Source organism: Balaenoptera musculus, chromosome 16 (genome assembly GCF_009873245.2).
Source record: "Balaenoptera musculus isolate JJ_BM4_2016_0621 chromosome 16, mBalMus1.pri.v3, whole genome shotgun sequence".
NCBI classification, from domain to species: domain Eukaryota; kingdom Metazoa; phylum Chordata; class Mammalia; order Artiodactyla; family Balaenopteridae; genus Balaenoptera; species Balaenoptera musculus.
The window spans coordinates 56,798,448-56,823,488 of record NC_045800.1 but is presented as its reverse complement, the minus strand read 5'-3'; the positions used below and the strand labels follow the sequence as shown (position 1 = coordinate 56,823,488).

Below are 25,041 nucleotides of genomic sequence, written 5' to 3'. Positions count from 1 at the left end.
TTCCAGCTGTGTGATTTGGGGTGAGATGCCTAAATTCTCGAGGGCTAAGTTTCCTTTCCTGTAACAGAGGGATAATAACAATATCTGTTTGACAGGGTGGTTGTGGGGATGAAATGAGTTAGTACACATAAACTACGTAGTACAGCACCTGCCCTAGTGAGCACTAGATAAGTGTTTGCTGTTGTAATTAGTAAACAGAGATGGAGGGAGCTGGATAGATGGATAGGTATGTCGTTAAGGGTACGTGACGAATTGGCCTTGTAAAGCAAGGAGCAGTGCATTGTCTTCTTTCTGTGCACCTCGGCTCCATGGCCTCTCCCACAGCCCAGTGGGACACCCAAGGGCCGCTGAATTTTCCTGTTCCTTCGAGCAAGGTGTGTAGTGTATATTCGTTGAGAGGTGACACGAGGAGAAGGAGGCAGCAGCCATGAAGGGGACTTGTGACTGAGCTGAGGGACCAAGTGGCCCGGGTCAGAGGGGATGTGTGGATGGCCTCATGGATGTCCACAGCCGAGCACCAGTGCAGGACAGCTGACCAGGTGCCTTCTCTGGACCCCTGTCCAAAGCCCCCATCCTAGCCTCATGGGTACCTTAGACCAGCCTTTTAGGAATGGTGAGACGGAGGGAGAAAAGTTCTGAGCTGACTGCATTGAAATCTGCATTTACTGAGGAGAAAACCTGAAGTGACTGAATTCACCCAGGACTGACTGGGTTATCACTTCTTCTGTCAGGGAAAATGGGACTCAAGGAAGAAATGAACTTCACATGTAGAAAAATATCATGAAAATGATATTTTTTGCATGCATGCCTATGTGGCTTATGAAATTCTTACCACGGCATGCATCTACATGTTTTCCTTCCTGTCTATAATTTCAAAATATGTGTACTTTACGTTTATATATATAAAAATTGAAAGAAAAAATAGATCAGTTTATTGGTTATCTCTGGGTGAAGGGGCTATGAGCTATTTAAAAAATTTTCCTTAATATACTCTACTGTATCTTTCTCATTTTCTCAAGTGAAGATGATCAAAAAGATAAAATAATTATATATCTGTATTCTTTCTTAGCTATGAACTATGTTCTTCATGTCAGGGAAATTGGGCCAGTAGGTGATGTGTGCTGGGTAACAGCAAGGCTTTAGGCCAGGGTCTGTGTCGCCAGAGAGTCCCCTCCATTCTCTGAGCATGCTTGATTGGGGTCATCTCATTGCCATATGTGTCCGCGTGCCGCCAGAACCCCATGAACCATTTGTGTCAAATGTGAGAGTCGCCCCAGGGAAGCAGAGAGCCCTCACACCCCGCCCACAATGCCAGCTGTGCAGGATCCTTGTCTCCACTTTACAGGTTAGAACCGGAGACTTGGGGAGCCTGGGCATCTCTGCAGGGCCACATGGTCAGGAGCAGCAGAACCTGGGCTCAAGCCCAGGTCCTCGGACCTCCAGCCCCAGCGTGCCTCATGCCATGCCGCCTCTGGCGGTCAGCAGAAGGTGCTCTGGGACTCACACCCTCGGGACCTGGTGGGGATTTACGGCTCAGAGAGAGTAAGAGCTTAGAGGGTTTTGTGATTCGCTCAAGGTCACACAGCAAGGAGCAGAGCTGGAAGTAGAACGGTGGTGCTTCACACCAGAATATAGAAAGATGCTCAGAGAAGAGCTGGGGTATGGGAGAAAGGGCAAAAGAAAGCAAAGCAATGCGAAGAAAGGAAAGAGACTACCGTGCTTCCCAAAACGAACATAGTCCAGTGAGAGAGAGTGTGAGTGTGTGTGAGTGTGTGAGAGTGTGTGTGTGAGTGTGTGTTGTGTTAGGGGTGAATGGGAATGGCGTTGCTGGGCCTGCGGGGCCAGGAGGTGAGAATGAGAGTTAGGGAGTGGGGCAGAGGGAAGGAAAAAAAGAAACAGATGGGAAACAGTCCATGAAAGCCAAAAACCTCAAGTCAGACAAATGTTTATTTTATATAATGTTGATAACAGGGGAAAAAATGCTGACGGAAACTCACAACTAGCACAGGCTAGCGCCAGCTCTTCAGACCCCAGTGGAAAGAGCTAGAAAGTGCCTCCCCCCAGCAGGCCAGGCCCAAACTTGGGTGCTTGAGGCCTGCCAGGATAGCCTACCTGAGGAGCCTGCTGAAAGTGCCCTGAAATTAGAGCCCAGGGCAGTTAGAGTTAGAGTTAGAGTCCATAGCAAGTTAGAGCTGGCAGGCTGGTCCGCTTCTCAGAGCCCCGGGGTCCCGGTCTGTGAAATGGACATGGTCCTTCCTGCTCTGTCCACCTGTCGAAGCTGTTGGGAGGACTTCATTTCTGGCCCACATGGAATAACAGGCACTGGATTTAGCCTCCTGTCTGAAGAAAAAATAGAACATAAGAACCACGGTTTTCAAGACGGTGGGCATCAGGAGCAAAGTGCTGTGATCTACGAGAGATGGGAGACAAGTGAGGTGAGCCCTATGACTGTCCCCGGTTACCTGCCTGGAGTGAATCTCAGCCTGCAGCACAGAGAGGGGGGCCCAAGGAGCCTGGTGGACTCCCTGATTGGAGGGGATGGAGCCGAGGGTGCAGGGAGACTGCAGTTGATAGAGCTGCACCAGGTCCCCCTCCAGTACTGGCAGAGTTCTCATCAGCATATGCATGTGAGGCACTTACCTGGGGGGGTGAGGGGGAACACCCAGCAGATTATCGGGAATAGAGCATGGAGCTTGCACAGGGATAACTATAGTTTCTGTTCCCACCAGCCAGCCTGGAAAACTCACAGCTCAGAAGGCACTGAGTTTACTACTCTAATGTCCCATCCGTATTCAAATATTTCTGCTAAGTCCAGAAAATATGTCCTTGTTTTCAGTCAGTTTGTCTGACTCCTGTCCAAACTCAACCCTCTCTTTGTATTTGGTTTTCATGGCTCTAAACAGAGCAGCTTCTCTGCCCCCTTCTCCCACCCCCTTATTTCTCCTGCTTTTGGCTTGATGAAGAATAGAATGTCCCACATTCAGGATTTGGTTGCCTTCTTTCTTGTGGTGGCAGAACTGGTTCCTCTCTCCTTGATATCTGTTACACTAGAGGCTAGATCTAAAGGCTTCTCCAGATTCAGGTTCATTTCTTTTGCCAAGAACGCTTCACGGGTGGTGCTTCCTTTCTTATTTTCAAGGTAGTAACGGTCTGTAGTGATTTCCCAACCGGCTCATATCAGGATCGGCTGCTCACTTCAGCTGCTGATAAAGCAGCGCTCTGGCACGCTAACTACCCAGAGTTTTGCTTCTTTTCATCCCATACAAGAAAGCGTGTCAGGATGTGTGTAGGTTAGAATGGTGTTCGTCTATGAACAACCTTGAATCCACTCATTAAAAAAAAATCTTTGCAAACTTTGATCCTTTTTTCAACCTTAGCATGCATAACAAATGATGGTGACGCATGGCACGTCACAACCTTGAACCATTGAATTACCCGGTCCTAAAGGATTAAATGTGAGTTTCAAGGCTGTCACCTATGGGGCCTACAAAGTAGGGTGATCAGTTGTCTCAGTTTGCCTGGGACTAAGGGTTTTCAGTACTAAAGTTGGGAATGTTCTGGGCAAACTGAGTCAAACTAACCACCCTACGACAATGTGCAGACTTGTCAGGTAACCGGGATTGTGAATAAGCCCCTTAGTACGTCAGAATTGCCAGGGCATTAGCTTCGCTCCTGTCTGACCCCTTTTTATACCAGCTGAGAAACTGGTGGTTGTCTGGGCTTTCCAGTGATAGAGACCACAGTCTTTTCCTTGAGGTGGCACATTTCATTGGTAAGTTTGACTGTTAGAAAATTGGGCCTCCCTGTAAATCCCATGAACCACTTGTCAGTTGGAATTTTACCCTGCGGAGCCAAGCATATGATATTGATCAGCTAATCAGACCACTGAAGCCTGACCACTTACCCTCCAAGCAACCTCCCAGGTCGTCGCTGGTCATGACTTCACGTCCTCTCACCCTCCTTTCCCACCTGTGACCTCAGGACATAGTCCAGGTGCTGGTAGAGGAGGGTCATTGGCTCCAGAACAGAAGCTTAACTTGAGGTATGAGAGACTCCTATGCAGAGGAGATGGGCCTGCTCCCTCTTGCCTTCCAGAATCCAGGTCCTCAAGCATTTCCCCTCCCTGCCTACAAGCCCTAGTGCAATGTGACCCCCATGCAGGGGAGAAATGTGCTATCAAAAGGGAGACCTTGTGTGTCTTCACACCCTCTTGAGTGGCTGGTAGGGGAAGGGAGTGCCTAGCTCCATCCATTAAGGATGAGCCAGCTATTCTAACCCACTTGAGAAGGTTTAAAAGTAGAGCCAAGAGTTTAACTTCAAGATGTGCTTTACCACCCGAAATCAAATCATCTCATTTTCAGCACAGTTGTTGAACAGACATTCTCATGGGGTTAATGCTGCAGCTTTTCCAGAAGCTCCTTGTGTGGGATGGAGGTCAGGATTTTATAGGCTCAGAGGCATTTCCATCACCAGCTGGGTGATTGTCCTGATCCCTGCTCAATGCCATCCTCTCTGTCTTCATTTCCCCTCTCCAGGATTCCCAGAAGAGCCCTTTAAATGTCCCTTGCTTCTAATCCTTCCCTAGGAAGCCTCTCCTTCCCTTGATGCCTATTTCATACTAATTGCCCACCCCCTCCCAATCCAGTTCCCCAGGCTGTTCCTCAAGGGCCTCTTTGGCCCCAAAGGTTTGACCAAACTCCCTCTCTCCAGGGCCTCCACCTTCCTTCTTCTGAGACTAGTGAAACATTCTATCTGTTCCCACCTTGGTGTTGAATAAATACTTCTTTCTAGGTCAACCTCCTGCAGGAAGCCTTCCTTGATTATCTTTATCCTCTTCATGGACTTCTCTCTTCTCTGGCCTCCAGTGTCACACAAACCCATGGACCAGTTTCTGTTCCCCAGAAGACGTTTCTTTTCTCCCTGGCCAATTTGTAAGCCCCTGGAGGAGTGAGGCCAAAATGTCTGTGTCAGAGACAGTGAGTGTTCATCAAAGATCCCATGTCATCCCTTACATTTCCAGCCTCCCTGGCTGGAAAGTGGGGCCATGTGACTAGTTCTAGACTGTGAGCAGAAGTGACATGTGTCACTTCCTGGCGGAGGCAGTTAAGAGCTGGCAGGAGTCCTCCATCCCTTTCTTCCCCTTCTGCAGCAACCACAGATGCTGTGTGATCCAGGTGGCACAGCTACATGATGACAGATCCTCTGGCAGCCTGGTTCCCTGCATGACTGCATGGATCAGAGCTTCCTGCTGCCCTGCATTAGACATGTGATATGATCAAGAAACAGACTTTATCCTGTTAAGTCTCTGAGATTTGGGGATTTTTCTGATGCAGCAGCTAGCATTGTTTAACATTAACACTACATCTCCTTTGTTGTTCCGCTTCCCAACCATCTTCACGTCCCTCTTCCTGGAAGCTCTGAGCACAGACGTCACCTAGTATAGATTCAGTCAGTGAGGGTTTTTAGTCTAAATGATGAATTTCATGGGATGGTAACTGAGACATGGAACTCATAAATGGAACAACTTAAGAGGATGCTCTCAGCAGCACCATGCCCAGTAAAAACCACCCTTGAACTTAGCCTCCTGGAAAGGCCACCATCCACTGACCTCACTGACCAAAGCCTGGAACCCCGTAGCATGCTGACCTAGATGTAAAACCAGAGGTGGGATCCCCATAGCTGTATGACTTTGGAATAATCACATGTCCTCTCAAAGCCTTGAGTTAATCACCCACAAAATGACCAAATTATGTCTGCTCCAGGGACCTGGAACTCCCCAGTTCTGCCCTTCTAGGAAGACCAGCATGTTCCCCAGAAGACGGGGGCTTCTGGGGCCAAACGCTACTGTGGCTGTGTAGGTGTGATACCCAGCTTCCCCCAGCTCCTGGATATTAGATGTAAAGAAGGTAACATTGTGCTGTAGCAGGGAGAGGCCCTTCTTGGGGCCATGAAGCTTCAGACTGTGGCCTGCCATATGTCTAGTCACTGTCTTTTCTGGGATTGGAGGACATGCTGGAAAGGTGGGGCAGGACCCCCGAAGGGAGAGTATACCAGCAATCCCTACCCTCACAATGATATTGGTTAGAAATTTCCATTTGACTGTAAGCCCTTTGGGGGCATGGCTGTAACTTTTTCACAATCTCACCCCAGTGTCCTATTCAGAGCCTGACCCAGAGGAAGTATTGGAAGGGTACTCGGCTTCCCCTGGGGGTGGTGAGTGTTCTGTTGGTGGTTGTGTAAGCTGAGCCTGGTTGGTCACTAGGCAGGGATGCAGGAGAGGGTGTTCTGAACTCTGAGAAGGGCAGATGAGATAACCAAGAAGATTTGTCCCAGGCTGAGATTCCCCTGGGGGCTCCTGGGTGAGGCTGCATGGGGCACCGGGGAAACCAGATTTCCAGGCTGCGGGCTCAGGGATGGCCCTGATGAGGTGTGGATCCCTCTTGCTTCCACGTTGAGGTGGGATGCCTGCAGCACATATTCTTAACATATGTTAACCCTGGCACTCTGCTCCTGCCAAGAAGCTGTCACAGAGGTATTTAGCAGAGGAAACAGTGTAGGAAGCGTTCCCGTTGTACTTTGGGGCACTGTGCAACTAATGGGGCATGTACAATGAGGGGCTGCTGGGCGGGGTTGACACTGCCAAAGCCTGTTTGGTCCAGCACAAGAGGAGTGGGCATTAATGATGCCTGGCAGCCAAAGCGCAGGCCCCTTAGCTGTCAGAATGAAGTACAGGTGACGTGGGCTGAGCACCTACTACGTGCCAGGTGCTGGCCTTGGGCCTCACACATCTGCTACCCCACTTCACCCTCACAACACCCCCACCAGGCAGGCACCATCCATCCAGTTTGCAGATGAAGAAGCTGCCTCTGGATCAGCCTGACTGTAAGGAAATCTACCTCTAATAAAACTCTAAGGAGACCGCATTATGATTTCCTTGGTACCCTGAATCTAATGAACCCATCCAGGAAGTGGGAGCCTGCATGTGACATTAGCTGATGCTACTTGTCTGATCTTTGGGGTCATGTGGGAATCGTAAGTTAGCCTAAATGAGGATGATTTTATTTGACAGAGGTCTTGGGAAAAGCCATCGACACTTGTCATTGGGATCAGGCTATGTGGTTTTCATCTCTGGAAGCATGTGCGTTTTATGGCCTTTTATTCTCCTCAATCCAAACTACAACATATTTGTGTAACACAGCACACACACGCATACACCTACGTAGGTACACATATTCGTACTTCTACATCTGAAATACACAGTCACAATGCTGCTCACACAATGACATGCCCACATGCACCTGCTGGTGTACTCACACGCACACACGTGTACCCATGTGACTTGATTTCATGCACACAACCCACATCAAATTGCCTTCACACACACACATTCCCTCTCGTGGACACGCTCAGCCGCATACACATCAAGCATAGATGGAAAACTCACATTTGCACATGCTTTTTCTCTGAGCAAAGAAATCTAATCTTTTAAATGAGGGGATGAGGAAAGTGAGCCAACAGTTCTCAGCTGCTTTCTGCCCTCCCCACAACTCTCAGAGACAATGAGTAGTTTTATGCCGGGGAACAAAAGAAAAAGGGCAGGTGGGAGGGGCCTGAGGGCCTGGTTGGACCTCTCCAGGGATGAGCTGGTCCTCGCCTTTACCTCCCTGGATTTCAGTTGCCACATCACTCAAGTGGGGATGAAGCACTTCCACCCCCTTTATTCGGCCCCTCTAAGTGCAGGCATGTGGCGGCCATTTAGAAAGGCCCAGTTCTCCCTGATGGGCCGCAAAGCTTTTCCTCTGCTGGCCCAGGTGATGGAATGCAGCAGTCACACCCTCAAGGGGCAGTAAGTAGAGGTCAGATTTTCCTGGCTGCACAGGCCCCTAGCTATTTAGATTCCCCCTTATTTCACAGGTGGGGGAACTGAGGCTGGGAAGGGAAGGGCTGGGCGCTTAGCACCATGACTGGCACTTCCTAGTTGCTCAGTGGACACTTGGTGAAGGACTGTCAGACGCTGCTGTTTTACCACTTTCGAATCAGCTCTTGAGGCATCTGAGAACTTGGAATGTGAAGGCCTGGATGAGGCAATGTTACATTTTGTGCAAGTGATTGTGGGAAATTTGGATGCTGACCTGCTCCTCTGATCCCAGGTGAGGACAGTCACTCTTCCTCCCTTGTACAGACGCCTCAGTCAGGAAGTGAGAGTTCCTCTTCACCCAGCTCGTCCGGACTCTCCATGTGCATGTTTGTGCACCCACCCCAGGTACACACACATGCACACATACTCCCGCATACTCTCTTGCACACGCATTCACACTCACACAGGAAACACTCTCCAGTTGATGAGACCTGCAGGGAAAAGAGGATACAGGGAGGGGCAGTAAGAGTTTTCCAGGCTGAGTGCTGCTGGGGTCCCACATAGCATGTCCAGGTTGGTCAGTGTTAAAATGAACTTTGATCCCATGATTCTGGCCAAGCACTAGATTCCACCAATGTGAGCCTGAGCATGGTCTGGTCCTTCCCCTTGCAGAGCTAAAGTCCACTGGAGGGTCGCCACGGAGTCACCGACACTGAGGGCCACATCTGGGAGGAGGGTGAGGACAGTCCCGTGGGTGCTCTGAGGAGGGAATGATAGACTCCCAAGGGGCTCTGGTGAAGAGAAGGGAATAGGGAAGGACATGTAGAATTTTGCCACATAAAGGAGCGGTGGGCTGGAGCTGTGTGTGTGCGCCGGCCTGAGGGGCAAAGTGTGCAGCATATTCTGGTGGGCAAGTGGTCCCGTGCCACCAGAGCCAGGGATAGGAGGGGCCAGAGAGGCAGCGTGGGGACAGATGGGAAGGGGCTTCAATGTTTGCTGGGGTTGGTGCTATTTCGTGGGTGGGGGAGTGGGTCCCGTAATTGGTTTATAGATGGAAGGGATGAGAAAGGTGACCTTGGTGGCCATGAGGAGCCCGACTAAGGCGGGAAAGTGGCATCTAACTAAAGGCACCAGAGACTGAAGTAAGAGATCAGGGGTCCCTGCCCTCTGGATCTTGCAGGCCAGACAGGAGTTTGATGCAGTAGCTGCGGCAGGTGTGTTAGGACGAGGTCACACCAGCAGAGGCTGTGAGAAGTGAGAGGAGGACGGACTGGCAAAGGGTTTCTGAGTCAGACCCTAGAAGGGGTCACTAAGCGCGAGGTGTCAAGGACAAAGGCGAAGGTTTGGCTGGGGAGGGAGGTGGGCTTGCCATCCCTGAGGTGGGCTGGACAGCGATGTAACATCCCTCCCCAGGCCACCTCGGGAGGGAACCGGCCATTGTTTGTCAGCCTGTGCTGTTGTGGGAGCAGCAGCCCAGAATATTAAAATCGTTCTCAGGTTTATCTCCTCCCCCTCTTTGCTTGTTTGAAATCCTCGCAATTCAGGGGAGAAAGTTACTTTAATCCTCTGGTTCCTATCAGCCTAATTATAGTTTCAATAGACGACGGGCAGGGCTCTAAATGAGATCGGAGGACATGGGAACACATTATGTTGGCGCTAATAATGATCTGTCTTTGTTTTATCATTTCATGTTGTTGCTTCTCGTTTTGGCTGCCTGAATTCTTAATGCCTTCGAGTGTCTCAGGGAGATTGCTTCTTCTTGCTGCCAGGCCGGGACACAGTTGCAGACTTGCATATGAAGATACCCAGCCTGGTGCCTGCAGCTAACAAGCCAGCCACCATTTAAATTTTAATCAGCCCTTCTGTTTGTGTGTGAGTTCCTTGGATGGATGGAATTAGCAATTTTGAAAAATTGATTAAAATTGCTGGTTTCACGAAGCCTCAAAACATCAAAATCAATCCTTTTTTTTTTTTTTTTAGATACACCAAAATTTTTGTTAGACTCACCATGTCTGCAGTATGAGAAACTGCCAAGCCTGCTGGTGGGGTGGTGAGGAACCGGGAGCTGGGTGGGCTGGGGCTTGTCTTGGCTCTAGACCAACTTCTGTGTGACCTTCTTAAGTGTTTGAACCTCTCTGTTTTTTTTCTCCATCTGTGGCATAAATGGGTTTGACTAGATGGGGGATCTCTAGATGGCTCTTCCAGTCCTGACACTATATAATTATGTGCTCAGAGTCAGGTGAAAAATGAATGGATCTTTGAAGGTAGAATCTGCATTTAGATGAGGTGAGAATACTAACAATACAGTTATCCCCATTTTCAGTTGTAGAAATGGAGGCTTATGACCTTCCATGGTGCCATAATTCCCAGTCCACAGACTTTCCCTCCTTTCCGGGTGAATAACTCCAGGTAAGGCTGCCCTGACCTGCCCAGCCCAGGGTTCTCCCAGGGCCCTCACTGGTTCTGGAAGAGTCACACGCTACCACATGGCTCCCTGGCCCGACCAGGGGACCAGGGTGTGGAAGTTGGCAGCAGACATTTAAGGCATTCCTGGGCTTTCTCTTCTCTGAGCTTTGAGCTGATGTCTTGAAGGCTCTGTTCATCAGCTTTGCAGCAGAGGTGACTTGGAGAGTGAAATAGTAATAAAAAATGCAAATGTCTTATTTTCCTGAATAGTGTGAGCCGCTCAACAGCCCCATACCCATGGTCCTGGCTGTAGTCTCAGTACAGATAAAAACCCTCTAAAACCCTCAGGGTTGGAGGAGAAAAAAACCACTCTGTTCGCTGTCACGGGCAGGAGTAAAATTCCTTGATTTCTGGTCCCGCCCTCACTCGCCCCCAGTTGCACTCACCTTGGTCGGTAACTAGGCACTGCTACTCCCTCCACTTCAATCTGAGTAAGAGGAGTGTCACAGCCACTTTCTGTCTGTCCTTTCTGTCTGTCATAGCTCCCCATGGCACAGCTGTCAACAGTGCTTAATCACAAGAACCACCTAGGACTCTCGTTAAAAAAGTAGGGATGCTCAGTACCTGCTCCAGACTTACTGAAAAGAAGCCCAGACAGTTCGGGAAGCCCTGTTTCTCTAAACACGCTCTCTGTATGTGGACAACATCTGTGTGGTCTCATCTCCCAATTCACTGGCCAGAGGGTCAGTGTGCAGACAATCGAAATTCTGTTCACGGCCCTATACGTGCTTATTGAACCCCTACTAAAGTTAGTGGGAAAAGATAGAGGACATACGGGAAAAGCATGTTTTCTAGACCTAGAAATGAATACCAGCTCCATCACAAATGCTTCGTGACCTTGGGAAGTCACTTACCTCTCTGGCCCTGCGTTCCCTCAATTGTCCCATGAGGACAGTGGTCCCTCTCTCCAGACTGTCTTGAGGAGACATACATGGTGTGTACGTGGAACACTTGGTACAATGCCTGGCACAGAAGTAGGTGCTCAACCAGCAGTAGCCTGTTCCTGCCAGAGGAAACCCACAGCAGCCCTATGGGGACAGTTCCTGGGCTTCTGTGAGTCCCCAAGCAGCTGGCCATTCCCAGAGCGTGTAATTTCCCCTTCAGGAGACGTGGATGTAGGCGGTAGGCTAGGCTCACTCCCCAGGGAAGTGACTTGCTCCTTTCACCAGCTATTATTGTATTTAAAACAAATTGGGCTTCAGCATAGTATAAACTAGTATCTGTTATGGGCCTTCAGGGAATTCACAAATTATTGAAATTATAATACCTTCCAGCATCAAGGTTTTGCTTTCCTGTAAAGCACAGTGGTGGGCACACACAGGCCATTCTCGTAGGCAGTGCAGACAACAGGCTGGAAGGAGGCAAGGGACAATGATGGAGAGAATTTGACCTGGCTTTTTTGCGGGTCCTTGTCCATTCAAAGCAGTCTTCTTTACCACCTTGGTGAACACCTGGTGCATGACACAGGCGCAGCCACTGAGCTCGGGAATCAGGGGTTCCCAGCGAATGGAGAACTCTTTGATTGTGTAGCAGTCAGCACTCGCTTTTTGTCGGGGAGGGAGAGAAATCCAGCTCAGCCTGGCTTAAGCAGAAGGGGAGGTGATTGACTCACAGGCCAGGAGTCAGGCATGACTGGGCCCAGGTTTTGTATGGAATTGTCAGCTCCATCTCTCAGCCTTTGTTCCTCTGTGTCGACTTCATCCTCAGGCTAGCTGTCCCCACAGGGTGGCACAAATGGCCCCAGCAGCTCCAGGCTCACATCCTGCCTGATAGGCAGTAAACCTCTCTTCCCCAGTGGCAACCAAAGCCTAGTACTGACTCTCCTTGGTTCACCAGGGTCGTTGCTCCTCCCTGAACAAATGCCTGTGGTCTGGGGAGTGGGGAACCCCGACTGTCCAGGCCTGGCTCACTTGCCCACCCCAGGGCCAGGAGTAGAGAGTCAGGGAGAGGTGGTTTCTGTAGGAAGGGGGCTCAGAAGCTGAGTGGGCAAAACCAAGACATGTCCAGTCCCACTGGTCAAGGAGCGCAGGCCCAGTGACAGAACTTAGGGTGGCTTCTTATCTTCCCTGACCGCACCCCTGCCCCCTCCAAACCCCACATTGCTTAGGCTCTTGGTTTTGACCTATTGAAAACACAGGATGATTAAGACGATTGGAAACTTGAACATTGTCTTAGTTTGGGGTCCCTAAAAGTGGATGCTGAGGCTAGGATCAGGGTGTGAGATGTTTACCTGGGAAGTTACCCCACGAAGCACAGTAAGGGCTGCAGAGTGACACAGGGAAGCTCCGGAGGAAAACTAGTGCAGGCTGAGCTAGTGGGTGGGTTCCTGCTGTGGGCCATGGGAATTCAGTTGCTTTGGGACCCCCTTAGTGACTGCACACTCAGAAGGGTTCCAAGGGGCAAGGAAGCTTGGCTATCTAATGACCAAGTCCTGTCCCTCCTGGGGTTTAACTGCCTAGCACTCTGAGCCTGCCCCATTATGGTGAAAAGTCTTGCAGCGCTAGCTTGCCCTCAGATGGACATGCAGGTGCTTGAGCTGGAAGTGTCAGTGTGTAAGGGTGCACCCCACTGCAGCAGCAGCTGCTTTCCAGAGAGGAGGGGCCGGGAGAGGTGGGATGGACACCAGCAGGATCTGCTACAAACTGAGACTGGGCATTATTAAGGAATTTAAAAAAATTTCGCTAGGCACCTTAATGACATTGTAATTAACATAGGAATATGCTCTTATTTTTTAAAGAAATGGGTTATGAAGAATTTAAGCGTGAAAGGTAGTGATATTTGTAATGTAAAATATTTTAGCAAAAAAAAAAGGATGAAGCAAATAGTACAAAATGTTAGCAGTTGTTCAATCTAGATGACAGATATATATCTGTGGGTGTTAATTATGTTATTTCTAGCTTTTGGTAAGTTTGAAAATGTTCATAATCAAAAAGAAAACCCAGGGTGATGCTGGGATCTGTTTGTGTTTGGTGACTGGGTGGTGGCTACTTCTCTCTGTCCCTGGCTGGAGCTCTGGCCTTGCCTCCAAATTGTGTGTGACTTTGCAAAACTGTCAGGGCCTCAGTTTCTCTGCTTGTAAATGAAAGACAGCCTTGTTTCAGATTTCTGAGATCTGCCACACTCAGAGGCTCTGGGTCAGTGAACAGTTTCTGAAGTGCACTGGAAATTCTAGAATATCCATAGAAAGAGCTTTGGAACTCCCAGTCTGCTCTTCCCACCCCGGAGCCTTAGGTTAGGGCCTGTTGGGCCACTTCTGAGCTGTTCTAAGACTCAGCCTCTGACTCGGAAAATGATCCCAGTTAAGCGTTCAACTGCCCTTTTTCTTCCCCCAGGGCTGACGTTGGACTGCTGGGCCTCAGCATGACTGAAACCTGGGGAGAAGGGCCAGTTCAGCGAGGAAAGCAAGGTCCTGGGCCTCATGCAAAGACAAGTGTCCTGCAAGTGAATGCATATATTCCTGCTATATGGTGAGTTTTTACCATAAATGATGTTGAATTGTGTCAAATGAGTTTAAAAAATTTTATTTTGAGATAATCATATGATTTCACAGATATTGGAATATTAAACTAACTTTTTGTTCCTAGGATAAATTCCTGTGAGTCATGGTATATTATCCTTTTTATATATCATTGAATGCAGTTTGCTCATATTTTAAAAGTATTTTTGTCCCATGAAGAGTATTGGTCTGTAGTTTTCTATTTTAATAATTTTTTTTTTCTGGTTTTGGCATCAAGATAAGTTGGCTTCATAAAATGAATTGTAAAGGGTTTTCTCTTTCTCTGTTTTCTGAAAGCGTTTGACAGAGTTGGTATTTTTTTTCCAATTTAAAAATTTCTAATTTTTAAAAATAGAATCTACCAGTGAAGCTATTGGAACTGATACTTTCTTTGAAGGAAAATTATAACTATAAATTCAGTTTACTTTGTAGATATAGGATTATTCAGTCCTTCTGTTTCTTCTTGAGTGAATTTTGGTAGTTTGTACCCTTCAAGGAATTTGTGTATTTTTCTCTAAGCTCTTGAATTTATGGTGTAAAATTGTTTATACTGTTTATCTTCACCATACCCCTTATCATTATGTAATGTTCCTTTTTACCCCTTTTTATGAAGTCTATTTTACTTGATATCAATATAGTCAATAGAACTTCCTTTATAAAAATTAAAACAATTATTTTGTTATTTTATTAAGCTATATTGACAATAGAACTTTTTTTTTGCTGCTACTTTAAACAAATTTAAGTATAATTTACCTATGTCAGTTCCAGGTGTACAACACAGTGATTTGGTATTTATGTACATTACAAAATGGTCATCATGATAAGCCTAGTTACCACCTGTCACCATACAAAGTTATTACAGTATTATTGACTATATACCCCATGCTGAATAGAACTTTCTTATAATTAGTGTTTGGGTGGTATATTTTATTCCATCCTTTATTTTTAATCTATCTGTGTCTGTGTATTTAAAGTGTATATCTTGTAGACAGCATGTATTTTGGTCTTGAATTTTATCTAGTCTATCAATCTTGGACCTTTGAATTGGAATGGTCATTGGTAGATTGGGTTCAAATATATCATCTTGCTATTTATTTTCTATTTTTTCCATCTGTTCCTTGTTTCACTTTTTCCCTGCCTTATTGTGTATGAGTTCAGTACTTTTTAGAATTCCATTCTATCTTCTCTGTAAGTTTAGTAGCTGTACCTCTTCGTTTTATGTTTTCAGTGATTGCTCTAGTGTTTGTAATATACATTTAACTTACCAAGTCTACTTTCCATTAATATTATACAAATTTACGTTTGATGTGAGAATCTTACGACAGTATAATTCCTCTTCCCTTCCTGTCCTTTGTGCCAGTGTTGTTATATATTTTACTTATACATACATTATAAACCCCACAGTATACTGTTATTTTTATATTTAGTCAGCTACCTTTAAAAAAATGAGAAATGAGAAAACATGTACATTTTTATCTACCCACATATTTAGAATTTCCAAGACTCTTCATTTGCTTGTGTAGACCCGATTTCCATCTGATATTTTCCTTTAGCCAGAAGAGCTTTAGTTAATAATTCTTATAATGCAGGTCTGCTAGTGGTAATGAATTCTCTCAGTGTTTTTTTTAATCTGAAAATTCTTTATTTTGCCTTTACTTTTTTATTTTAAATTTATTTATTTATTTATTTATTTTTTGGCTGTGTTGTGTCTTCGTTTCTGTGCGAGGGCTTTCTCTAGTTGCGACAAGCGGGGGCCACTCTTCATTGCAGTGTGCGGGCCTCTCACTATCGCGGCCTCTCTTGTTGTGGAGCACAGGCTCCAGACGCGCAGGCTCAGTAATTGTGGCTCACGGGCCTAGTTGCTCCGCGGCATGTGGGATCTTCCCAGACCAGGGCTCGAACCTGTGTCCCCTGCATTGGCAGGCAGATTCTCAACCACTGCGCCACCAGGGAAGCCCCTTGCCTTTACTTTTGAAGGATTCTGTCACTTGATATAGAATTCTAGGTTGATAGTCATTTTTCCTTCCTCTTTATACATTTTTTAAAATATTTATTTATTTATTTATGGCTGCATTGGGTCTTCGTTGCTGTGCGTGGGCTTTCTCTAGTTGAGGTGAGCGGGGTCTACTCTTCGATGCAGTGCACAGGCTTCTCATTGAGGTGGCTTCTCTTGTTGCGGAGCACGGACTCTAGGCACGCGGGCTTCAGTAGTTGTGGCACGTGGGCTCAGTAGTTGTGGCTCATGGGCTCTAGAGCACAGGCTCAGTAGTGGTGGCGCACGGGCTTAGTTGCTCTGCGGCATGTGGGATCTTCCTGGACCAGGGCTTGAAACCATGTGCCCTGCATTGGCAGGCGGATTCTCAACCACTGAACCACCAGGGAAGTCCCTTTGCTCTTTATACATTAGAAATGTCATTCCATTGTCTTCTGGCTTGCATAGTTTCACTTGAGTAGTCTTTGTAATTTTTAGTTATGTTTCCCTGTAAGCAATGAGTATTTTTTCTCTGAAGATTTTCTCTTTAACATTGGTGTTCTTAAATTTGATTATGATACGCCTTGATGTGATTTTCTTTGTACTTATCCTACCTTGGGGTTTGTTGAAGTTTTTGGATATGTCAATTTATATTTTTAATGAAATTTAGAAAACTTTCAGCTATTACTTCTTCAAATAATTTTTGTGTGCTTTTTCTTTGGGGACTCCAAATTACACATTTGGTAGAAAACTTAATACTGGAGTGTGACCCACTCCAAATATTCTGACTTAATTGGTCAGAGTAGGAGCATTAGTATTTAAAAAATTTTCCCAGTTAGTTCTAATGTGCACACAGGGTTGAAAGCCACTGACCTCATCCAACCTTCCCAAGTTAGAGCTGAGGCCACTGAAGCAAAGAATGGTTAGAAGCAAATGTAGATGAGATCACAGTCTGTTGCAAAGCCCACCTAAAACGGAGTACAGGATATGTATAATACCTTATATCCTCCCAGGAGACTGTCTCTTGACATCCAGGTATTTGCAATTGTGTCAGGAGGTCTGCAGTGCATTTGAATTCAAGATGTACATCCTCCAAACATAGTAGCTAAGGCCAACCCATTAGCTATACAAAACTATGGATTTCTGCAGTCCCCAAATCATTTAAATCAGCCTATTACCACTACAGTGCCCACATATAGACCTGGTATGAGTCATTGATTGGTTTTGATCAAGTTGATGAGAATTCTGCTATTTAACAGACTTCAGCACTCTGGAGAACCCCAGGGCATATTCTGCCAGTGTTCCTATCAATTCCATCTCCAGGTTTACATCAGCAAAGATGTTCTCAGCTTGGTTTCAGTCATTCTATGCATTAAAAAAATAGTGCTTTCACTGAACCAGCAGGAGGCAAATATTATCTAGATTTTGATACTGAGTAGCATTCTGAGATTTATTGATTCATGTTCAAAATTTCAGGGATTCTATATAGGATTCTTTGGTGAGATCCTTAGGTGAGAATTTTTTCTTTCCCTTTTTCCCTCCTTCTTCCCCTCCTCTCCCCTCCTTTCCCCCATTTTTCTCTTTCTCTCTCCGCTTCCCTCTCTTTCTTCTTTCTCTTTTTAAAGTTAACCCTAGGTTGGTCACACCTGGAGTGGTGAGACGCCTCTGCCTGGGGACCACATGCAAGTTAGTAGGGAACTGGATTATTCCAGTGCTCCTTTCCTGCCTTGACATTTTTTCTAATTCCGTAATGCCCCTAGATGATTCTTGGCTGATACCCAGTTTCAGATTTTAGGCTGATAATAGCAGCCAGATGACTCCCCTCTCTGCTCCTCTCTCCACAGCACACTCTTAGCTTTTGCTTGGGCTTTGACTCACTGTTTGGCTTAGACAAACCCACTCATCAAGCTGGCATTTTACAGGTGGCTGAAGACAGATGCAGAGAGTGAAAACAAAAAGTGATGGTTAACACTTATGAAGTGTGTGTAACTGTTTTAAATGCTTGACCCTCAGAGCCAGGCTATAGACAGGCACTAAACATTACCCTCATTTTATACAGGAGGAGACTCAGGCACAGAGGGATTAAGTAACTTTTGAAAGAACATGACAGATAAGTAGCAGACCTGGGATTTGTACCGAAACAGTTCTTAACTAAAGCTTAGAGACTTGATCTAAACCACTACCTGACTGTCAGAGGACAGCCCTGTGTTTGGATTAAGTAGGTGGCATCTGAATGCCATGCTTCGAAGGACCAAAAGGCATTGTCCCTGATGCCCTGTCATATGTCTACAACCTCCTCTATGAGCTCCTGCGTTTGAATAAGGCATCACTTATAGTTTCTGCATTCAGATGGACTCTGAATGCGGAAGTCCTCTACTTTCTAATTTGTGGCCTTGGACCTCAGCTTCCTTATCTGTAAAATGGGGCTGCTAATACCTCCTTCAGAGGATCATCGTAAGGATTCAGTGAAATTGTGTATGTAAAACACCTGGCACAGAGGACCCACCATTTATTAAGGGATGGAACCACGGGAGGAAACACTGTGATCTGCTGATTGGCATCAGTGAAGAGCCCCAGAGAATGGAATATGGGCAGATGTTTTATTTTTAACTTTTTATTTGAAATACAAATTTGCAAATATAGTACAGAAAGTTTCTGTGTACCCTCCTAGCTTTTCCCAATGTTAGCATCTTACATAATTTATAATTACTAAAACCAATAAATTAGTATTGGGAAACACTAATACTAAACTATAGATTTCTTTCAGATATCACTGTTTTTTTTCATTCATGTCCTTTCCCTATTCCAGGATTCAGTCCAAGACCCCATGTTGTATTTAGTTGTCATGTCTCCTTAGTTCCTTCCAATCTGTGACAGTGCCTCAGTGTGCCCTTGCTGTTCATGACCTTGACCTTTTAGAAGGGTACTGAGCAGTTATTTTATAGGATGCCCCTCAATTTGCATTTGTCTGATTTTCTCCTCATGATTAGATTGAGGTTATATTTTTTTGGCAAGAATACCACATATGTGATGCACCTTTCTTAGTGCATCATATCAGGGGCCAGGTGGTGTCTATATATCCCATTACTGGTGATGTTAACCTTGATCATCATGGTAAAAGTGGGGTCAGCTGGGTTTCTCCACTGCAGATTACTGTGTGTGTTTTGGCCTTTGTATTGATAAATATCTTGGAGGAGATACTTTGAGATAATTCAAATATTCTATTTTTCCTCAAATTTTCACCCATTAATTTTAGCACCTTGTCTGTAATAATTATTACTGTGGTGTTGCAATGGTGAATACTTAACTTTCCCTCATCCATTCTACATTTATTAATTGGAATTCTTCCATAAGAAAGAGCTGCCCCCATTTACTTATCGATTCAGTTATTTATTTATAACCATATGGACTTGTGGGTATTTAGTTGATGAATGAGTTATAATTTGGTATTCTCATTATTTATTTTATTGCTCACATTGTCCCAGCCTTGGCCTTTCAGGTTGTTTTCTCTGTCCTTTGGACCTGTGGCCAGGGTTTATGAAATCCCAGAGTTCACCTCGGGGCAGCAAGGGCCAGGCTGTGAGAGGGGGCAACTTGAAGGGGAGTGGAGGTGAGAGGGGAGATGGTGGCACCCGAGACCCCTTCCCCATATAGAATCTGCTTCTCTAAGACCCATTCAATTCTGGAATTTCACTGGACAGCCCTATTTCCCTGCTCCATTCTACAGCTGAGCAAATCAAGGCCTCAGGAAGGGAAGGGGCTGTTGGGGGCCACTGAGCAAAAAGCTGGGTGGGTGGTGAGGTGGGAGGGGTGACCTGAGCCGGAACCCTGTCCCTGCCATCCTAGCCTGGCCCTGGGCCCCCATGCGGTACCTGTTTGCAGGGCAGCCTGTTTCAGGAGCCGGGCAGCTAAGGTCTGAGGGAAGTGAGCTCCATCAGCAGAAACTCAGGAAACAGGAGGCTTCTGGTGCAGTCTCTTCAGGAAGCCCTGGGGCTATTGGCGCTGCTTCCCTCTCCTTTCTGCCCAGCTGAAAGGGAGGGGTTTTCGTTGCCAAATCCCCAGCTCCGGCTCAGTGGGGGCCTCTAATCCCCTCCTGGCCCAGGAACGTGGTTCAGCCCAGGCCTACTGGAGGTGCCCCCAGAGAGGATTTGTGCAGGCCTGGGAACAGAGCTCCATGCAGCCCCAGGCCCACCCAAGCCAGAGCTGGAATGCTAGCAGCAGAGCATGGGAAACAGGCATAGGGTTGGAGCTGACAATAAGTTCTGTGAGAGTCAGGGGCTACATTAATAGAGGTCCAGTGGGCAGAAGGAGGGATAGGCTGGTGTGACACACGAGACCAGCCTATAGCAACTTCAGTATCTGAGCTCTTCTGGCCCTGACTGTTTGTACAAACACTAGGCCCTGGGCTGAATGGAGACATACCACACCCAATGAAAATAGAAAAGCCTCCTTTCAGTCCTGGAAGCACACGCAGAAAGCAGAGATTGTGAGTTCTGCTGGTCCTTTCTAGTCTACAGGGAGTTTCCTTTCTACAGAGGAGGGGAGAATAGGGGTTGGGGGGAGGTCTCCATTTTACAGATGCTGCAGCTGAGGCCTGAAAGAGAAAGGGGTTATGGCCTTCTCTGGGGAGTGCAAATGATTCCAGAAAGAATCAGGCTTTCCCACTCCTGAGTTCTGGGCTATTCCATGACACCATCCTGTCTTTGGGGCCTGTCCTCCCATATCTGACTCATCTCCAGCCATGGTGAACAGTGCCTAAGACTCAGTAGGTGCTCTGGAAAGCCCTCGAGCATTCCCCATGCTCCTGCAGGGTGGACCATGATCTTGGGTGGGTTGGGCAGAGGAGGGGCCCTCCTCCAGACCCATCAGTGTCGAACAGCTAGATGACCGAGTGGCGTGTGTGCACGCGTGTGTGTGCACGTCTGCAGGGCGAGGAAGTGGCATGTGCTTGGAGGAGCCTGCAGAGAGGCACTTGGCTGGATCCCCACCCTCGTCTGGCTCTGGTTTCATACTTCCTTCCCCTGCAGGCCTGGGGAGGCCAAGCTGCACAGATGGCCATCTGGCTGGCACTTTAGGACACGGCCCAGTGCTCACTCCCAACCTTCTCTTCCCCTCCTTCTCTGCTTCACTGGCTCTATGGACTCTGAAAGGAGTGCTGGGCCAGGATGGAGAAGCATTAGGGGTGACAGGCAGGGGCCTCAGGCACAGGACTGGGCCATGGTAGAGCTTTGCCCCCTCACCACGATCAGACTCTCATTGAAGAGAACTCATGTCTGTGCTGCCCAGGTCCTAAGGCCTGGGAGGCAGGAGGGTCACAGGATGGGGGAGGCTGATGCTGTGCCTAGTGAGAAGATTCCACTGATGTGAGCATCCTCCTTGGCTCTATAAACTCCATTCCCAAGAGCCAGTCAGAGGTACTGCAACTCAGCCCCTCCCTCTGTCCATACATACCCCTCATTCATTCCATAAACCTCTCTTGATGCTTATAGTATCCTAGAACCTGTTCTAGGCCCTGGCAGGGCCCCATCATTTATTCAAGATGAATAAAGAGCCATTGGATTTGTTCAGAACCCAATTCTGGCTCCAGAGTTTTAAGAATTGACTGCTGGGGAGGATGGGGACGATTCCTCCCAAGCATCATTATAGTGACCTTCTCCCTGCAGAGCTTTGGGGGCAGAGGCTATAAGAAGGGAGGGGGTGGGAGGTGCTGGGGAAAGAGGTAGGAGCTGGGGGTGGGGCCTGAGTTCTGGCCCCAGGTCTGGTGCCTACACACTCTATGTCCCGGTAGGTTGCCAGATTTGGCAAAAACAGAACAAAAACGGGACTCCCAAGTAAATTTATGTGTCAGATAAACAGTGAAAATTATTTAGAATAAGTTTGTCCCTTGCAATATTTGGGACATACTTATACTAAAAAATTATTTGTTCTGTATCTGAAATTAAGACTTAACTGGGCACCCCGTGTTTTGTCTGGCAATCCTATGGTCTGGGCAAGTGTATGGCAGACCCTCTCTGGGAGTCTGTTGCTTCATCAGCACCACTAAGGTGAGGAGGGGGGCCAGTGAGAGCCAAGGACCCTCCACCTCCATGGAGGGCAGACTGCCTGTTTCATACTAGCCCCTGGCTCAGTACCACCTGATGGGCAGGATTGATGCCTTCAAAGTGTATGGAGAAAAGTCTGGGTGTTCGATGAGTCAGACCTGCTCTTGTGAGACCCCCATTTTTGTCTCTCCCCGATGGAACAGGTCAGCCTGAGTGAGCCACTGGCTGTCATTACATGAGAGAGCCTGCACAGGGATAGTCCTAGGTCACCAGAGGTCCCCCTACAAAGAAATCCTGGGCTGTCTGTCCCTCTCAATGTTTTCCCTGCTTCTAGTTCAGCCTTGCCCTTGACTGCTGCAGAAGGAGGCCAGAGAGGGAAAGAGTATTGCCATGGTCACACAGCATGCAGTGGGGAGCCAGAAGCAGCCCTCCAGCCACCCAATGCCCTGCCCTGTGCCCCCTGGGAAAACACGCTCCCGGCCCTGCACAGTCTTCTCTGAGGGTTCTGTTTGCGGCTATGGGGGTTCCTGCCCAAGAAGGCCTAACAGGGTCTGAGGGCCTCTGCCCAAAGGTGAGTGACACATTGGTCTGAAGCCATTCTGGCCTGGGGTGTTGAGAACCGCTTTGAGCATGAACAATCCCATATGTCCAACGGCTGATTAGCCGCACAGAGATGGGGAGGGGGAAAGATCATGAATAAAGAATCCGTATTAACCAAAGAGCCAGCGACAGAGGCCCAGCTGAAAGAAATTAAAAAGATGGTGTTTTCAAACACTGCCCTCTGACTAGGGAATTTTTCTAGCTGCGAGCGAGTGTGTTACAAATTTCAGACGCTAACGTATTGACAAAAACAAACAAATAAACAAAAGTTGAAATGCAGGAGGCCTCCTGGGTCTGATGGAAATCTCAGTCAGTGATGTCCCCCCACCCCCTGCTTCGTCCTGTTGTTAAAAAAAAATGCAGCTAACAATAATATCTGACAGCAAATTCTTCCCCGGTCTGGATGCTTTTCACCCATTGTTCCTTTGGAAAAAAGTTGTCTCTTTAAGCGTCTGCATGTTGGTGATCATTAGGAGGAAAGAACTAAGCAGAGTTTCCTTTATTTATTTACGTCCCTTTTTCTGAATTCTGATGAAGCACAGACAGGCAGGCAGGCAGAGGAGCATCTGGCTTCTCAGAAAGATGGCTGTGTGGAGAATTGGGGCCCTGGCTCCAGACTCAGGGAGCATGTGCAGGCTCTCAGAGCAGACGGAGGGTCCCTCTTCCCAGCAGCTGGGGCTGCAGTGGAGCCCCCCAGCTTCTCCCCGGTCCTGCTCAGGGCACCCCTGCCCTCTCCTCGGCCCTGGGCAGGCTGTGCGTGGAGCAGGGCGTCACGGATGAGAGCCTCATGCACACTGGGGGCGCAGGGTGGAGGGGGTATGTGATGTGAAGTCCAAAAGAAGGTGCTCAGGCTGGTGCAGGTCCTAAAAACCACATGTTCAGAAGGTGGATGGTAGGATCCAGGGGCGCTTAGCCTGAGGCAGTGCGTGGGGGAGTACTGACACAGGGGGAGCCAAGCCCTGTCTCATCTTGGCACATTTGCAGGGTCGTCGTGGAGCAGGGGGGAAAGAGTGTCCTTAAGGAGTGTATGTTGTACCAAAGATGGAAAAGAGAGGCCTCTTTCTATGCTCAGTTGACGTCGCTATCCATCAGAATCAGGCGAAAAGTTGGAAGGGTGGCCCTGTAAATGGAACGAGTTCCCCGTCATTGGACAGGTGGCAGGGAGTGTGCGAGTGTGTGTTTATGGTGCACCCGCCGAATGTGTTCTGGGTTCTGGGCCTGTCCTTGGCATGGCTGGACCCTCCTGTAAGCCTCCAGTTCATCCACATGGGTTTTCGCGCGTTTGTATTCTAGACGGGAGGCTGAGGTAGAGGTCAGGCTGGGTAAACCTTGAATGACTGGCAGAGCCAGAACGCAAATCATCGCTCTTTGTGGGACAAGCTGCTGCCTGGGCAGAGCCTGCTCCGTGGAGATGATGTGGGGGATTTGAGCACGCTGTAGGAGACGGGGCAGGGGTGCACTTCCCGGTCCTAGAGGTGTGACGCAGAGGACCCCTGTAGAGAAAGCCTGGGGGTTTCCTGTCCCCAGGTGATGGGCGAGGCATATGCCCACCTGCCCCCTCTTCCCTCCCCATCCAGCCCACAGCCGATGGGGCTTTGTCTCTGACACGAGGCAGCCTGGCCATTGGAAGGCTTTGGAGTCTGACAGCCTAGGGCTCGGGGGCTGGTTACTCTACTTCTCAGCTGGGGGACATGGAGTGAGGAGCCCAGCCCTGCCAGCCTCGGCACCCCCCTCTCCAACCGGCATCAAAGGGCTCACTAGGCTGGGAGTGGGCCCTGCTGACTCTGACCTCATTTGCTCTGCTTCTCCGCCCCAGTGGGATGGAGTCCCCGCCCCCACCTGTAACTATCCAGGGTACCATGCTGGGGGAGCTTCCCCAGGACAGGGACAGGGACAGGGACAGGGTATCTCTAACTCCTGACAAAGCCAGGTACCTAGAACCCAAGTGGCAGCATAAAATGTACTTGCTGAATGTCTTCCGATGGCCTGGGCAGGGCATGTTACCAGGAAGAGGCTCCTGAGAGTTGGGGGTGCCGGGTGTTTTGTTCCAGGCGTCTGTGGCTCACTTGCCTGGGCCTGAGCGCCGTCACTTAGCAGTTTGGAGAGGGAGTGCAGCACTATCAGCCTGGGCCAGGCGCACGCAAACTCTCTGGTCTCGGGGAGAAGCTTCAGGGTGACTCGCTCTGCTCCGCGGTGTCCTACAGCAGCAGCAGCAACAGCCACGGGGCCCTCTGCCACGGCGGCTGCCATGTGCTGCGGACCTCGTGTGCACATATGAAGGATGGGGTGGCGTGGGGCACATTTGCTGCGGACCTCGTGTGCACATATGAAGGATGGGGTGGCGTGGGGCACAATCCCCGAGTCCACTTCCCCCGACTCTGCACTGTGCAGGCGCTAGAAAGGTCTTCCTTCCGTGGAGCAGAGCATCTGCCTCCTTTTAGCTTCTGCACATTTATCTTGTTTGTGGCCTGTGGGTCCCCCTGCTTGGGGATGGGCCACCAGAGGTTTGAAGACAGGCCCAGCGTTCTTCCTGCCCTGGTCCTGCTGCCCTGCTCCCTCGTGGCCCTTGTTGGAGGGTCTGTATGTGCCTCTCCCCATTTCCTTACCT

At 48.3% G+C, this 25,041-nt stretch overlaps 1 long non-coding RNA gene across 1 annotated transcript in view; it reads left to right on the top strand.

Moving 5' to 3' along the window:
• Positions 1 to 2,303: 2,303 nt before the first annotated feature.
• The window catches only part of LOC118882748, a 106,838-nt gene continuing 84,100 nt past the window's right edge, over positions 2,304 to 25,041 (top strand). The window contains exons 1-2 of the long non-coding RNA XR_005016839.1: positions 2,304 to 2,435; positions 13,657 to 13,791. This is a non-coding gene — a long non-coding RNA (uncharacterized LOC118882748). The remainder of the gene's footprint in view (positions 2,436 to 13,656; positions 13,792 to 25,041) is intronic.